The sequence below is a fragment of the Microtus ochrogaster genome, chromosome 10, assembly GCF_000317375.1.
Source record: "Microtus ochrogaster isolate Prairie Vole_2 chromosome 10, MicOch1.0, whole genome shotgun sequence".
NCBI lineage: Eukaryota > Metazoa > Chordata > Mammalia > Rodentia > Cricetidae > Microtus > Microtus ochrogaster.
This window is the reverse complement of record NC_022016.1, coordinates 63005941-63023506: the sequence shown is the minus strand read 5'-3', so window position 1 is coordinate 63023506 and position 17566 is coordinate 63005941. Positions and strand designations below refer to the sequence as shown.

The following is a 17566-nucleotide window of genomic DNA, read 5'->3' as shown; positions in this document are numbered from 1 at the left end:
CCAGAATGGCAGCAGAGAGTAGTGTTGGGAAGGTGGACTGGGGCCCCCAGCCTAGGTTCTGACTTCAGCTCTGCTTCCATGAGCTATGGAGCTACTGTGATAAACTCCTCAGCCACTCTGCCTGTGTCCTCACTTGCTTAGAGTCATGAACAAGACCCTTCCACAGCACTGCAGGTTGAGATGAGTTACCAGCAGGCAGTGGCTCCAGTCTCAGCCTGGCACAGGATCCAGATTATGTAAACATTGGTCGCTAGCACTGGTGCTTAACCAGCACACCTGCCTACACCTCTCGTTCTAGTTTATGAGCCTTTAAAATCGTAGTAAGAGCCTTTAGCATGAGCCCTTCCCTGTGGCCATGGGTCACGTGTGCAGTGGTTGTGGGCTATGGTCATGCTGCTCTACAACAGGTTTCTAGAATTTCCTGATTTGCTTCACTGAAATCTAGACTTGTGGAGACAGCTCATCCCCCTGCTGCCTGCTCCAGGCGCCCCAATCCCGACACCTCATACAAATGGATGTCCTGCTGTGGATGGTTGGTTTCCCTTAGTGTGACGTCTTTTCTCTACTCTCCTCGCCTTGTCGCTGATACTACAGGATGTCGCTTCTTTGTTAAGGCTGTGTCTTGTTCTGTTGTGGGTATGAAACACACGCCAGTGGACAGCACATTTTCCTTATTGGTCATTCTCAGCGGAGCTTTGTGTCAGCTGGGATGCATGCTGCCAGGCATGCCACAGCGCAGCATCACTTTGAGATCTCGTGTTCAATACATACTCAGCAGAGAGACTACTGCCTGATCATGCAGAAGTTCTGTCTTTAGGTTTCTGGGGCCTCTTTGCGCTGCTTTCCAAAGCTCCTGTACCCTTCCACAACCCACCAGTAGTGTGTAGGGTTCCGATCTCTCTACTTATGACCTTGACACTGGGACCTGGCTTAGGTCCCATCAGTATCTTGCTGACTCCTCCTCTAAGTGTTGTATGCACTGGACTCTAGGAAGGTAGTGTGTTAATTCTCATGGTCACTCTTGGGACCAGATGAACTGTGCTGTGCCTTGATTATTCAAATGAAGTCAGCCAGGGAACAGACCACACTGTCAACCATCTCAGTGGTGAAAATGATGGTGGCTTCCCCTTCTGCTCAGCTGCTCTTAAAGAGTGTCTGTGGTGTCACCCAGGGCTTCCTCAGAGGTGATAGGTTCCAAAGTTGCAGGATCCCCATGATACGGGACAACAACAGGATTTCCAGGAAGAGCCCCAGTGAAGGCCCAGTATTAATGATGTAGCAAAAACCAGAGACCTCGAACCAGACCAGTGACTCTTTGCAATGAATACTTGCAAGAAACAATACATGGACTAAAGGATGTGTGACTGACTATATCACACTACCGCTTCTGCAACAAGTCTTTTCTTTTAAATTTTACCTTGTTTTACCCTGTCGGGGGTTGCAAGGGTAGAGGGCAGATGGGAAGGGATCAAGTTGTATGATGTGAAATCCACAAAGAATGAATTAAAAGTTAAATTTGGAGAAAAAAAGAGAAATATCTGGGGGGAATCTGTGTCATGGATGGAGGTCCTGATGTCTGAAGGTGGACAGAGGGTGTGTGGGGAGGGCCACTTCACTGACGCCAGGGCCAGACTGCTGTGGAGGAGGCTGGCCTCTGGAGTACAGTGTGGGAGTCCTAGAGTGACTGGGGATAAATTGCTCGTCTCAGCTGTGGTTCATGGCTTATGCAAGTTAGGGCAAGAGGGACCAGCTTGCTACAGTGGACCAGGAACAATGAAGTGCCAGGTTCAAATCCTGAGCCTGCTGTAGCCCCACAGCCTCCCCCGTGTTGGTGTCAGTGTGAATTGTGCGTTACTCCAGAGTCTGAGGAGACACTGAAGAAGTCTGTGTGTCTGTTCCCCAAGTCTGGTCACCTGTCATTACTCTCTGTGGCTGTGGTTTGAGTCCCCAGAGACAGACATTTCAAGAACCTGGAGGCTTTCTGGTGAGACTGGGCTCTTGGCAAGGACAGGACACCCCGAGCCATGTAGCAGGGTAGCTAGGCCTCAGGAGGTGGAGGTGATGATGAGGAGTCTCAGTGTGTTTTCGACAGGGGGATTGCTCCTGTGGGTAAGGGAATGACTATTACTGGACGTCAGGTGAAATTCCAATGCAGGCATGTCCTACCCTCCAAATAGAGCGCCCCTGCTCCCACCTCTGAGCCTTGCTCCCCCAACTCTTTTCCTTTTCTGCATAAATGTGGTTCTCTTACCCTTTCCCCCACTTGTCCTTCAGAGCTTCTTTGTCCAGCCCAGGGGTACTGAGGTGCTTGGACACCCCTGTATCCATCATCTATGGCAGTGGCAGCATACTGTTGAGCCTCAACTCCAGACACCTGGCCATGGTCTCTTGTTCTATCAGAAGTACGCTCCTAAGGGATGGAGAAGTTGCTCAGTTGGTCAAGTGTCCTAGCATAGATGAAGTCGCGAGTTTCATCCCCAGCAACACAAACTGGAAAGAGTGGTGCGTGCTTGAATCCCAGGACTCAGGGCAGAGGCAGGATGGTTAGGCAGTGCCTGATCCATAGCTTGCATCTATAAGGACTGGTTGAAGGAGGAAACGGGGACAAAATCCAGGTTTCCTAGGGACACACCTGCCCAAATTAGGGTCTCTAGAGACTGAGGCACTAGGGACAGCTCTTTGCATTTCAGCCCTAACTCCCGGGAAGCCCAGCTCTGGCATCTCCACCAAGGGAACCCCAGCCTGAAATTGTGTGCCCTGGGAGAGCTGGTTAGAAGGTAGCTGGTGGCCTGTCACGGGAGGACAGTGGAGTGGAGGCTGACCTCACGCTGCTGAGCACGTGTGCTCATTCCAAGGCAGGCTGCTCAGGGCCTGAGGTGACTGTCCCTAGACAGCCCATAAAGAGGAAGTCTATCAGTGATGAGAAGCCGAGGGCAGCCCTACCTGGCTGGCCCTGCCTGGCTCCCACTTCTGCTTGCTTACCTCTTCACTGCCCTGCCAAGTGCTACCTGTTCTGCACATTTCTTTGCTGCCCATAGAGCACAGCCGTCAAGCCAGGCATTCATGGTCCCAACCCAGCTCTGCCCACACTTACCAGTGTACCATTACCTGCTATCTGTCCAGAAGGTCATTCCATCTCCCCTCTTCCAGGAAGTCCTCTGTGACCACAGCTACCATGATCCCTCTCTCCTGGAATCTTCTACTGTTAGAGGATGTTTTGGAATCATCATGATGCTACACACATGCATGCACACACTCAAGCACACATATGGGGGGAATTTCATACAATATATTTTGATCATGTCTTTCCCCTCTACAACTCCTTCCAGTCCCCCCCCATTTCATGTTCTTTCTCACATAAACAAAACAAAAAAGTGCAATCATAAAAATAATGGAGTCTGATTTTTGTTGGTCAGCTCCTCCTGAACATGATGCCTGCCCTGAAATGTGGTTGACCTGTCCACTGCCACCAACATGAAGCTACTCCTGCATACAGTGGATCCCCTGGCCTGTGGGATGCTCCAAAGAGAGATGACATGGACTGGTCCTCTATCTACTCTGAGATGACCAAAGAGGGTCATGAACACAGATATGGCTTGTAAGTTGCCGAGTCCCATTTTGTCTAAGTGCAAGTCTCTTCCTCTTGCCTGGACTCCCATGCCACTCCCTCCAAGATCATCCCATGACTAGCTTCCCCTGCATCCGACTGTCCTTTCTCCTGTGTCCTCCTCACCATGTTCATTCTGCTTTCCTGCCCTTTGGCCTTCATTCAGGCCATGCCTCCTATAGGTGGGCCTTTCCTCCCCAATCCTGTCCTCAGGCTTGTAATGACAGCCCCCCTTTCCTCTGGAATTGAAAGAGTTCTCCTTGCATGGTGGGCCACCAGTGTCCCTCACCTCCCATTTCTGTGTGCCAGCATCTCTAGTACATGTCATTCTGCGTTTCACTTGAGCAGGTGCTCCCGTGAATTTGGACTTGAGCTTGGTGTAAAGTACCCAGCGAAGATGCTCTACCTCAGGACCCACAGTGAAGCTAAGCCCTGAGGATGTCTCCATGCCCAGCTGACACCTTAGAAACCCTATATTTCTGAGGCCTAGCCTTGGTCCTAAGGGTCTGTCACTTTCAGAGATGGTGAACACCTTGCTCACACAACAGTGTGTGATAGAGTCTGCGTGGGGATCCTGGACTTCAAAGCTTTCCTCCCCCATTGCATGACTTTGACAGAGGCAAAAATAGCAGATGGATGCTTCTAAAATGTGCCGCCAATAAACTGCCATGGGCATCTTGTCTGTCTTTTTGCTGCTCCTGACTCCCCATGGGTATACTGCCACCCTAGCTCTATCAAGCAGCTGGCAGGTGCATGAGGGTCCTTGGGTGTCCACCCACCTCTCCCAGTCTTCTGTGGGTCTGCTCCAGGCATACTGAGCCACCTCCCATCCTGATTGATAAATGTGTCTCGTGTTCTTCTCTCCTGGCCATCTGCCCTCCCTGGTGGTCCCCTGGGAGTCCACCAGGCTCCTGAAAGCTCTGAGATCTCAGAGAAGATGCTATTTGGGGGCCATCTGCTTAAGAGGTGCCTCCGGCTGGGGTTCTGAAACTGAGGGAAACAATCCAGGCAGCGGGGGTTGGGAAGGGACTGCCAGGAAAGGACAGCAGTCAGGGGCCTGAGAGCTACCTTTATTTGGGCACAAGGCCAGAGTTTGTCAGTTCTCTCCAGAATTAGGCAGAGCCATACGATGCCAGGCCTGGCTGATGCTTGGATACATTGCCAGGGCAGATGGTGCCAGAGGGCACAGGGAATATGGTCTGAGCTCTGAGCCCGTTCCCCATCCAACCCTCTCTCTCTCTCTCTCTCTCTCTCACACACACACACACACACACACACACACACACACACACACACACACTTAAAATTGGGTTGCCAGTGACAACCTGGCATATCATCTTCTTTTTATATTATTCTTAGCCCCTCTGTTGCCATAGCAACTGAACAATGCTTTTTAAATATAGCAGTTAATTTTTTTTCCAGCTTCAGCAACAAAGTTCTGGTACTGTCCAGAAGGCCAATGGCTGGTTTCTCTCCAGGGTGGCAGAACTGCCAGGCTCTTCTCCCTATAGGTTTGTCCCTGAGTGTGAGCTGAGTCTAGATGTCCTTGAGGCTGGCAGGGACACTCTGGGTTCCCTGTTTCCTGACCTGGCCACCTTCCAGCACTAAAGAGTGGTAGGAAAAACTAGGTTCTGGAGTCAGCAACCCTTCGCCCCATTCTCCTTTGAGCCCGAGTGTCATTAGTCAAGGACAACAGTGGCTGCTGCTGAGTGACTGACCAGGTGGGGATGGGGGGAGCACCTTGCCGTGGGAAACGCCCACATCTCTGTCTCTGCCTCCTTCCTTTCTGTTTCCCTTCCTCCACACCTTCCCTCCCTTTCTCCCCTGCCTCCCTCTCACTTTTGCCTTTCTCCTCCCCTCCTCCCCACTGCCTTGAATTATTGATGGTAAATTCCCAGCCAGTAACATCAGAAGGTTAAAATCCATAACCAGCCTCCCTCCAATCTCCCCTCAGAACACCCTCCCTCCCTGAGCTGGTGAGCTCATGCGAGTCATCAATCATACATTACGGCTTAAGAACCCATGCCCCGCTGTCCAGCCCCTGAGCATCCAGGGCAGGAGGGAGCCAGGGAAGCGGCACTCTTGGAAGGTCCTGCTGGCTCTAAGGCCCCAAGGAAGGTAGTTGGCAGGGCCACATTTGGAACACTACCCAATAACCAGAGATACCATTTTTTGGTTCTTTGGGCTCCCCAACATCCCACTGAGTGCCCTCCCTCCAGGTGGTTCATCACCCACTCATTTCTCTGCATCTCAGTGTGGCAGGTCTTAAAACAACACACAGCAAAATCTCAGATACTCAGAAACTGTCAAAACACACCATAGGCTGCCCAGAAGGTAGTAGGTTCCCCATCACTGGAAAAGGGAACAAGAGACAGAACATCCAGAGAGCATGATGTTGTGGGAAGGACTGTAGCTTACAAATTGAATGAGCTCGTGTTTCAACCCATCATTCTATAATGGCAACAGTAGTGTTGAAGTCACCATATAATTTTGCAGAGCCTGGGGCGCGATTACAATTCTCATTCACAAATACCAGCTAACTTTCCCAGGATTGTTTAGATAAGAAAGATGATTCTCAACCCAAGATTCAACCTTCCCTGTTTTCCAAGTTCACTTGCTTGATGGACCAGTGTAGTTCCCTGCTGAGTTCAGGCGGGTGACTAGGGCTGCTCTCTGGGAGCTGGTGATCATGTTCAGGGTCAACAGAAAACACAGAAAAGAAGAGAAGAGAAGGGAGAAGAGGAGAGGGGAAGGGAGGGGAGGGGAGGGAAGAGAGAAGGGAAGAGAAGAGAAGAGAGAAAAAAAGAGAAGAGAAGAGAAGAGAAAAAAGAGAAGAGAAGAGAAAAAAGAGAAGAGAAGAGAAGAGAAGAGAAGAGAAGAGAAGAGAAGAGAAGAGAAGAGAGAAAAAAAAGAGAAGGGAAGGGGAAAGGAAAGGAAAAAGCCAAGCCTGGTGGTTCGGGCCGGAATACCCAGGTACTCAAAAGGTTGAGATAAGAAGTTAGCAAGTTCAAGGCCTTCCTGGACCATTTGGTGAGATAATCTTAAAAAATAAAAGAAAATATGAAAAGTACTGGGAATGGATACCTGGGTTCAACCCTCAGCGCTGGAAGAGAGAGAAAGAAGGGGAAGGGAGGAAGAGAGAGAAGAAGGAACGAAGGAGGGAAGGAGAGAGAGAGAGACAGAGAAGGGGAGGGAGGAGAGAAAGAAGTGCTGCTGGGACTATAGAACCCTGAGACAGGAGGATGCTCTGGCCTGGCATGGCGCATAGATCACTAACAGGGGAACTGATTCAGGAGCACCCAGTATCTGTGTCTGCCCAGAATTCAGCAGACCAGCAGCTCCGGAGGGCTTGCTTCTCTTTACAGCATCCTCAAAGTGGCTCTTCAAGAACAGCAGTGCCCATCTGTGACAGATGCTCTGCTGGACTTATCAGGGTCACGCAGCTCCGCAGTGGTGGACTTCAGATGTCTGATGCCAAGACTTCCACGGCAGAAGGTGGTTACAGAGGACCTGTCTTGGCCTATTATGTATGGCGGGTAGAGGGTCAGCCTTTAGTCTCCAGTGTCCATCCTGACATGAGTCCCTCCTGAAGATGACAGCTCAGGGAAATCCTTGGTGCTTTCCTCCCTGGTGAGGAAGAAGGAAGGGAAAGTAGCTACTTAGGGGTGGTGGGGTCTATACATGCCGTGTAGAGAACTGGGCAGATCTTGGCTCTGTTAGGTTCTCAGTGATCCAGGAAGCAGGCCAGCTCAGAGTTTGGCTCTCCATCTTCACTCAGGACAGAACATTCATTTGCCTGTCTCTCTGCTAAAGTTAATGTCACCATTAGCATGGACCCTGGCCATCTGCCCAAAGCATCAGCCAACCATAGACTCCCAAGTCCCAATGCCCACTTCTCTTGCTTTACTCTAGAGCATATACAACCCCAGCTTTCTATCTTCCCCACTCTGTCTGCCCATTATTGCATTCCCTCAGCCATGAAAGCTGGGGCCAGACTGCTCTCTATGGGTCTCTATCCCTGGACAGCATCTGGCACAGGCAAGCCCAGAACTTGGCTGAATGATGCCCCTGTGAGAAAGAGTATGTCTCCTTCACGCTATCACAGTCCTTTCCCATACTTCCTCTCGTACTGGTCCTCAGGCAGGGTAACGGTTGTACTGCTTCAGCCTCCTTCCCGCCTCCTAAGCTCCCCCTAGCACAGCACAGAGCCCTGCCTGCAGGATAACTATGCGGATATCTGTTGAAAACATGATCCAAAGCTCTTGTCTCCCTGCACCTCACTTTCCCTACTTGTACACTCAAAGTTTGGTGACCCCAGGGCTTTGTGAAGCACCCTCCCTTGTGACATTTTTGGATGTGTGGCCCATTGAATGGCATTCTGCACCTGTGTTTGGTGTCCGACTCTTCTCTTAGCTACTTGGTGATCATTCCAACTTCCAGCTTTGGTCACTGTGCAGAGCCTATCTGCCTCCTGATGAGCAATTAAAGCCCCAGAATAACCCATTGTTAAGAATGAGGTGCCTGGACCCTGTGTTTATCTCCAGTGTGCTGTGTGTGCTCGGGTCCCTGCCAACCCTGGGGTGAGCGTCCCTGGAACTGCTCTGATAGTGGCCTCAGGAGTAGTCAGCTCCAAGTGGCAGCAGAAACTGATGAAGAACAGGCAGGAAAGGAAAACAGCTTCTGCTAAGAGCCAGGCATTTGGGAGATGCTCTTCTCCACTAAGTCATGCCAGGGGGGGATTGTTAGCTCCGTTATACAGCTCAGGAGTCTGAGGTGCAAAGAGGTCTTGTGCCTAAGGGATTGCATTGCTTCAGGCTCATGGGGCTCCTGAGGGGCAGAGCTGGGACCTGCACATGGGACTGTCTGGCCAACTCCCAAGCTTTTCACTGACCCACTTGGCATCTGTAAGCAGTGGTGATGGACAGCCATCATTAGCCTGGAAAGCCACAGTCCTGAGACCTTCAGGCTTGCTTTGAGTCTCTTGCGCCCTCCCCACACCTGTGGCGCCCATTCTCTTGGCTCTTGTCTATCTCACTTCCTTTCTGAAGAGGATGAATTCCTCTCAGGACCAGAGGATGAGGGGCTGTGCGGTGAGAGGAAACACAGAGGACTCCAGCCCTGCCTGCCATGCGGAGGGGACAGAGGTCTGGGGTAGCAGAGCTGAGAGTGCGGATGCAAGGACTGACAGAGCGCCGGGCACATGTCACCACTTACCAGCCACACGGCTTTGACAAATGGGTCAGTTCTGGGGCTTCAGTAAAGTAAAAGACGCAGCAGCTAATGGACGTAGCCCTCTTCAGGGGTTTCAAGAAGTCACTAGATAAGACAGATATTTCAGAAGCAAGTATAGAAACCCACCCGGTCACAATCACAAGTGCTGAGTTCAAGGATCAAGGAGCACAAAGTGTGTACCAGGATGGAGGCATAGGCTAGGAACAAGACAGGAGCACTTTCTATACTCAAGGCTCACACTAAGGTCCATTAGGTGCCCCACCAGTATCAGAAGGAGGGCTAGCCTGTGGACCGCAGATAGCAAGGGTATGCAGGTGGTACAGGGACATGTTGTCAGGGGCAGAGATGTGCAGGGTGGAAGGTCAGACCCTTCCTCAGGTAGAGCCATCTCACGTGGTTCCAAGGCTGTCCACCCAGCTGCCCCAGCTTTGAACTGGGATCATGTGTGTTATGCTTCAGGCTGCAGGTGACAGAGAGCTGGCTACAGGGATTAATCAGAAGCCTGGAGCAGGGGGTTCTGAGTAGGTCAGATCCCAAAGGACACCAGTGACCCTGGCACTTCCCAGCTTCCGCGCTGCCCAGCTCCTTTCCCATCAGCATCCTTTCACCACAGCCTCAGACTGGCAACTGTCCCGGGGACCCAGCTGTGTGCAGGTAGGATTCACAGAAGAAATGCACCTTCCTGATACATTTCTCCTCTTTCCCAGAGTACTTTGATTAGCAAAGATACTCTTTTTCAGAATCTCCAAAAAAAAAAAGTCTTCCCTTTGCTCTAAATATGAGCAATAGATCCCATTGGTCAGAACTGAGTCCCAGGGAACAGTTTCTAAAAGATGGTAGTTGCCATAGACTTGGGCCTGGAGAAGGGCTCAACTCACAGGGGCAGGCCTCCAACCACAGAGGAGAAGCAGAATGTCATGTTAAGTGTGGATGTCTCATGCTCAACTTTGGTGCCAGAACTCCTGGTCACACACAGCCATCAGTGTTAGGGGAAGCCATTGACCTTGTTCCCCTTGAGACCAGGGCTTGTAACCAAAGTTGATGTCATAGAATGTATGCCATAGGGTTGTAGTAAGCAGAGGATGTGAATAACAGAACTGACAGAAAGTCGGGCTGGAGAAACAGTTCAGAAAGTATTCAGCATCTTCCAGGGACCCAGAAACATCAACTCGTCAATAGTAATCTTGCCACAAACATGGAAGAGTGAGCCCTAGACTTGGAGGATAGCAACATGCCTGCTCAGTCCTGACCCCTCCTCTCAAATGAAGGAAGTGGGGACATGTGATGTACTATTCTCTAAGATTGGGATCTCTGAGTCCCCGGGCGGGGGGGATGGAGAGGGGCAACATGCAGTCAGAATGGCAGCAGATGTCCTCCAGCCCAAGGGTGGCATGAGTTATGGTCCCTAAGCTCTCCGCGGCATGGTGGCAGCAGGAGTCACAAGAAAACATTCTGTCAGTTCACAAAGGCACCCTTGGTCCCCCTCATAGAAAAGAAGATTCTGTCAAATCTTTCTGTGCCATGCCTCCAGCGGACAGCCCCTCTAGACACTCTCTTATCAAGTCTTCTCTCCTCCAGTCACAGCCCAGCACCTCCTGACCCTTTCTTCAGAACCGCAGGGAAGGAACACCTCCTCCTTCACAGCCAGCCACTGGGCCTTAGAGCAGGAAACTGAAGACAGAAAAGGTCTGGAGCCACTTCAAAGCCTGGTGGACAGGAGTGGTCCAGAGGACCACTCCCCAAGCAGTCCCCCACCTCCACAGATCCCCGTTCACACTGAGCACCAAACAGAGAATTTGCCTTTCTACTGCAACCTTTGGGCTGAGAGGATGGTACCTGGCCTATTAGCAATCCCTGGCAATGGACCCAAAGCCATGGAAGGAGCACTTAGCTTAGCATGCGCCTACCCGAGATAAAGTCCACCGGCCACCTGCTGCAGATCTCGCTAAAGTCATTGTCATCATCACCTACCCAGCATCCCTTCAGGGTGGATGCGAGTGTCCTCACATTACAGATGAGAAAGCTGAGGCAAACGCCTGGCTGTGGAGTGACAGGCTGACGGGGTGAGGGCTGGAATGTAGATATTGGGCTATATCCTGTGATCCTAACCAGCAGCAAGGCGGGGACAGAACACAGCTTGCAGGAAAGGAAGGGCTTTGAGAGCTGATCTGGCATGGAGCCAGGTAGTGGAGGATGCTGTGCCCCAGCACCGGTCAGCTGTGCCTGCATAGGCACTCACTTCTCCCTCGGGAGCAATCCATCCAGCTGAACACCTAATGTGGGTTTATCAGAGACCTGGCAGTGGTGGACCTATGCTAAGTACAGAAGACACAACATTGTTGCAATAGTTATACCTAAGCCTTCCTGGGTGTCAGCTGATGTTTAAGGTGCTCTGTGTGAATTAGCTCACTTAATCCTCACATGAACTCCATAGACAAATATCACTGTTTTTACTTTGTAGATGAGATCATGGCACAGAGAAGTAGCCTAACATTCCACAACTGCTCCACATGAGAGCCAGGCCTGGGACCCATTGAGATCTCTGTTTACTTTCCTAACTATACATACCCTGCTCAGGATTTCCCTGCCCCGGTGTTACTTAGATTCTTCCTTTTAAAGTAGACATATTAAAATAACACCCAAAGGAATTTGATTCAATCGTAGGTTGTAGGGAGCAGCTGAGCAATGAGAGTGTAATGGCATGATATCATGGAACTAGCAGAGAGTCAGTGCCAGTCACAGAAGCCTGGACCATGTTGTGCCATGGCCTTCACTGCTGTGTACCACTGGCAAAATTTGTCACCCCTCTGAGCCTCAGTTTCTTTCTTTACAAAATGGATTGTCAGTTCCTATTCTGTCTGCCTGTGAGCATTCTTCTGGAGACTAAGTGAGGTGGCAGATGCGAATAAGATTTCAACGTAGGGGGAAGAGCGATGGGCAAGGGCTGGCTACTGAGCCAGTGTGAAAACCTGATGTCAGCTTGATAAATGAATTGTCCTACTGGCCCTGCAGATTGGCTCTGTGAGTGACGAATGGCTCCCTTCAGGAGCTCTGTTGATGTTTGAGGGTCCCGAGAACGCTGTTTTCCTTGGCCAAGCCCTGCGTTCCCATAGAGTTATTTTGCATCTGATTTTGTATGGTCCTCCAGCATACAATCATTTAGTGATGTCTTTGGGAGAGAGGCCTGTGTTTAGCCCTGCAGGGAGATAAAAGTGGAATTGTTCCTGCCTCCAGAAGCGAGTGGTGGAAAGAACTAGAATAATGCTAACAGCATTAGCAGCTGCTGGCCATCTGTCTGGTAGTCACAGGTTCTGTGCGTTACCACTTCAATGATGTTAAGAAATTGACCCCAAGTTCATGCAGGTCTGAAGTTACAGAACCAGTCTGAAACCCCAAAAAAGAAGCAGGAGTAGAGATAACATCAAACATCATCACAACATAGGGACATGCATCCTGATAGAAAGGTGGTGGTGGTGAAGGTCAATGGTAGTCTTCCATTGCTGTTGTTGATAATGATGCCAGTGGGAACAGTATTGGTGATAAGGTGTCAGTGGTGATGGTGGTACTGATGATGGAGATGGTGTTACTGATGATGGAGATGGTGGTACTGATGATGGTGCTGGTGGTAGTGATGATGATGATGGAGATGTTGGTACTGATGATGGTACTGTGGCACTGATGATGGGGATGGTGGTACTGATGATGGAGATGGTGGTGATGATGATGATGATGATGATGATGGAGATGTTGGTACTGATGATGGTACTGTGGCACTGATGATGGGGATGGTGGTACTGATGATGGAGATGGTGGTACTGATGATGGAGATGGTGATACTGATGATGATGCTGGTGGTACTGATGATGATGGTGATTCTGGTGATGACAGTGATGCTGATGATGGTCTCAGGACTGTGATAGCAGCGCTGCTATTGTTGATAATGATTCATGATGATGGTGATGGTGGTGATAGAGACAATGGTGATAAGATCATGGATAATGATGATGAGACAATGAAGCTGCTGCTGCTGTTGATGATGATGATATTCACAATGATGATGGTGACAGTAGTGATGGTGGTGAAGACAGGCAGTGATCATGGTAATGGCTGTGCTTCTGTTGATGATGACATTCACAGTGATCTTGTTAATGGCACTAGTATTGCGGTGATAGTGGTAGTGATGATAGGGACAGTGTTGGTATAATGATGGTGGTGATGGTGTGGTGATGAGAGTGTTGGTACTGGCAAGGACAGTGGTGATGGTGGCAGTACCGGTGGAGAGATGGCAGGGGTGTTGGTGATGATATGAATAATAGTGAAATGATGATAATAGTAGTGATGATGATGGTAACAATGATGGTGGTGACCCTGGTGATATAAATAGTGGTAATAAAATAATGGTGGTGAGGATGATCCTGTTGCTCCTTTGTCATTTGTTGAGCTTCTGCTTTGGCCAGGCCCTGAACACTTTCTGCTCTCTCATTTAATTCTTGTAACACCTCTGCAGTGACTCCTAAGGGTTGTGAGCTGGAAAGAGATCACAGCCTGTCAGAGGGTATGTGACCACTTCAAATAGGTCTTGAGTATCAGTGGGCTTCAGTGAGCTTCACTGAAGAGTTGATGCCCTTTCTACCCTTGGGTCCATGACCAATGGGCTATGGGTCTGACAGATGAATGAATATTCAAAGGATCCCCTGGAGCAGGAAGCTCAAATCCATGAGAAATGAATAGTGTCCTATGCATGCAACCCTTGTTCAGAGCTATATGGTGACATGACTTGCCCCAAACCAAGTTAATTGCAAAGTGTGTGTTGCTGTTTTTCCTCAATGAGATGCTAAGTGCTCAGTCACCAACAGGAGGAGCTTTGAAAAATAATTTCAAAGCTGGGTCTATGTGCTGACAATGGAAGCAGCATCCGCCATCCAGTACAACATTCAAAGTGCTTTACCCAGAGACAAGCATGCTCATCCTGTGGAGGAAGGAGGCCACACTCTAGGGTAGGCACAGAAGCCTGGGGCATTGGATCCGAGCCTCCATCTGCCTTTCTTACTTGACTTTATCTCTCTGAGACCCAGCACCAGCAGCTAACAGCTTGCTAAGAAGCCAGTAGATGCTATTGTGGATGGATGAATGATGGGAAAAAAGAAAGACTGAATTACAGTAACAGGTGCTCAAGAAGCCATGACGGGTGGTTTCCCAAGGAGAATATGACCTTGAGAATTCTGTAGACACAAGCCAGGCCTGTGGTTCCTGCAGGTCGGGGAAGGAAGAAGGCAACCTTCTGTTCTGTGATTGGGATGCTGAGGTGGGGTCCTATGCCCAGGGAACTTGGTCTTGTACCCGGAGTGACTGTGTGTGGGAAAGGGACAATGCCTGGGTTTTGCTTTGGATGCATGTTTTAGAGTTTGCTAAAAGCCGATTGACAAGCGGTGGAGGCATCATGTTCTGTTTCTCTGCCCCGCATAGGCCTCCTTCTGACACAGCCTGGAAGCCCTTCAGAAGCCCTGGCCTAGCTTGACGACAACACCGCAGTGAGCTCCGGATAGGTGAGTTTTCCCCGTTTCCTCCAGCACATGCACAACACAGACTTGGAACAGAGGCCTCCATGCCTTGTCCTACAGGTCAGAGGTAGATGTGAGATGTGAGGCTTTGGAACAAAGCCACTGAAGTGTCGAGGTGGGGCCATTATTAGCATTTCTGCTGCTGAGCTAGGGAGTCCATTATGACTCAGACCACCTTCACCTCGCAGCAGAGACCCAGAACACCTCTGCAGAGCTAGGCAGTGGACTCAGGGAGTAGACAGTCCAGCATCCGCCTGGCCCAGGCCCAGGAGGAATAGAATGTCTCCTGGTGCTCAGGCCCCTGTGTTGTTCTGTTAGTCTTGCATCCACAAGAGAGTCTGGCCAGGACTGGATGCACACGGTATGTGTGAACGTGCTTGGTGGAAGAATCTATATCCTGTCTGTCAAATCATGATTGATGTCTGACTCAAACAGTCACCAGCCCCAGGCCTTCCCTCTCATGGCCGCTCATCTTGATATCTTCTGTTGCCTGCTGGACTCTGTTCTCTGTGCTATGCGTTGAGGTACAGAGATGAAAAAAATATGAGCATTACTTTCTAGAAGCTTCCATTGCCATTGAGGAAATGGGTATATAGGGAGACACAGCCCACTAGAGCCTGTGGAGCAGAAGCGTCTGCTCTCTCTGAACGGGCCACAGGCCCACTCAGGAAAGACCATTTGCATCTGGCACTTTAACTGGGTTTTGAAGGACGAGTACAAGTTCACCAGGCACTCTGACCATGGGCAAAGACTCCCCTGATGTCAAAGGATGGCAGGTACACAGCTAGAATGGCTGGGATTAGGGCAGAATGGGGAGGGGGAGCAGAAGTAAGTCCGGGAGGGCTGCAGGGAGCCAGGGAGCCAGCTTCTGTGTGAACAGGACAGGGAGCATCAGCTCTGTGGCTCCGAGAGGGGTTTGGACCAAGGTGACAAGAGGTGCTGGTCTTGGATCCCTCTGAGTCGTCACTGGGGCTCTGGGCAGCATGTCCCATGCTGGGCGTCTGCAGTGAGGCTTTCCTAGTATTGCAGCCCTGCAGAAAGGCTGTAAGCACATCAGGCCCCATCCTGAGAGGGCAGCGGATCTGGCCATGGGCTATTGGCTTTTCCTCTTCCATCTACGCTGGCCCACCTCTCCTCTGGCCCCTGCAGCATCATTAGCCACATGCCCAGAGCAAGACCTTTTAAGGGCTCAGCGCTGGTATTTGGTCCCTGCCCTCCCTCCACTTCCCTGTATGACCCCTGGGCAGTGACTAACACTTCACAGTTTTGAAGCTTTACGGTTTCCTCTCTTGGCAGAGGTCCAGACACTGTCACAGCTGTCACTCTATTGTGGCATAGAAAAAGGGAAGGCTCTGGAGCCAGAAGGAGCTCTCCCCAGAACTTCCCTGCCCTCTCATGGGGAGCAATGTGATAAGGGCCAACTTAGTCTCCCCAGCCACCAAACACCTGCCTCCTAGATGGCTCCAGCATCCAACAAAAGTGTGGTATGAACATTGCGTGCAGGGCCCATCATGGGGCTGGAGCTGACATGCTAAGCTCTTGGCTGCCTCATGCCCCTGCTGTGGGGCAAGCGACTGGAAAGACCTGTGAGGTTCAGTTCCAAGGAATCATGAGCCATGGGCACGTGCACCTGAGCAGGAAGTGATGCAATGATCTTGGCTTTCCTTGGCAAAATCCACTTACCAGAACTCCAACCTGGGTGCCAGTGGACACTGGAAGCCGGGCAACAATAGGATGCTATGTAAACAAGGGAGTGACCGCACTGTGAGAAAGAAGCCTGGGCACACAGGAGAAGTCAGGCAGGTGCAGAAGAGAGGCCGCACTGTGCTGCTGAGGGCTGTGGCAGGGAGAATGCCTGAGAGAGGGAGGGAAGGAGGGAGGCATGTGGGCTGGTGCTGGAGGGATATATCCAGTAGCAGTTCAGTGGGGCCGTGGCAGGGGGCAGCAGGCTGCCCAGGCAGTCGACATGAAAAACCAGGCTGTGGGAACTTTCACATGCATGGGGCATTGTTAGCTGGCTTTTCTGGTGACCTGCCCAGCATGGCTTCTGTCACAGAGGGGCATTCCCAGTCTGCTGGCTCAGGTGTCACCTGGAGAGTTACAGCTGGGCCAGGGCCTGCAGGTTAAGAGGAATGGGGTTGAGTTCCATGCTGAGAGCAGCTGGGCAGCCTGGGGAGCAGGAGGCTGGAGAGCCCCTGTGGCTTCCTCATGGGGTCATGGGCCCTCGCCTGCCCTCAGACTGAAGAGGCCTGGAAACATTTTTGTGTTTGTGCCAAGCTCATGGAAGAGTAGATGTGGGACTCAGGAACCATGCAATCTGTGCTATGGAACACTAAACAGAGGCCTAAGACAGGGTGGATGCCCGAGGAGACCTTCTGAGCTCAATAGTTATCCAGGCAGGATAGGGGATGCTGAGAACCAACTGGGTGCCAGATTCTGCCTCAGTTTTTATGCGGGTACACTTCCTGCCTGGATATCTATGGAGCAGATCAGAATTGATGAACAGAGAGGCCGTGCAACCAGCCCCAGCACCCACAGCCAGGAAGTTGTTCTAGGCAGGTTGAACACAAGCCGTCAGGCTCCAGATTTGCTCTCTGGTCTACACTGCCCTTCAGTATAGGTTCATCAACACTCCAGATATCTACAGAGTTGAAACTCTGTGTGCCTGTTTTTCTCTACCACATACTAGGAACTCAACAAAGACATGTTTGCTAAAACAAATGAATGTTAAACTGGGTCCTAAAAGCATTGGGACAGAGCGTGGATGGGGGAGGTGTTCTCGAACAGAGAGGGGAGCTGAGGCAAAGGCCTCAGGTCAGAGACCCTGGGGCCGCCAAGAGGCACTGCCAGTCCTGGAAGGCTGAGGGGTCTGGATGAGGGGTGTCCAAATGGAAGTCCTGCCAGCAGCCTTTCTCATCTAAGGACTAGGACATGCTGCCCACCCCTCCTGACCTGCTGTGCCCCACATCCACACTCGTCCCTTCTTCCCTCAAAGGCTCCCATGAGCCAGATCACAGGAGGCCACAGATGAGGAAGGTGAGACTATTCAAAACTGCTCCTGCCCAGTATGGGAGCACACACCTATAATCATTCCAGCGCTAGGGGTGGAGGCAGGATAATCAGTAGTTCAAGACAGACTCCGTGTGTGTGTATGTGTGTGTGTGTG

The 17566-nt window shown here is 50.9% G+C and overlaps 1 protein-coding gene across 3 annotated transcripts in view; it reads left to right on the top strand.

The window, feature by feature from the left end:
• Positions 1 to 17566, top strand: part of Hivep3 (human immunodeficiency virus type I enhancer binding protein 3) — a 412482-nt gene that overhangs the window by 257874 nt on the left and 137042 nt on the right. For all 3 annotated transcript variants that reach the window (XM_026782346.1, XM_026782347.1, XM_005353329.3), the window contains one exon: positions 14306 to 14385. The gene's annotated coding sequence lies outside the window, so the exon portion shown is untranslated. The remainder of the gene's footprint in view (positions 1 to 14305; positions 14386 to 17566) is intronic.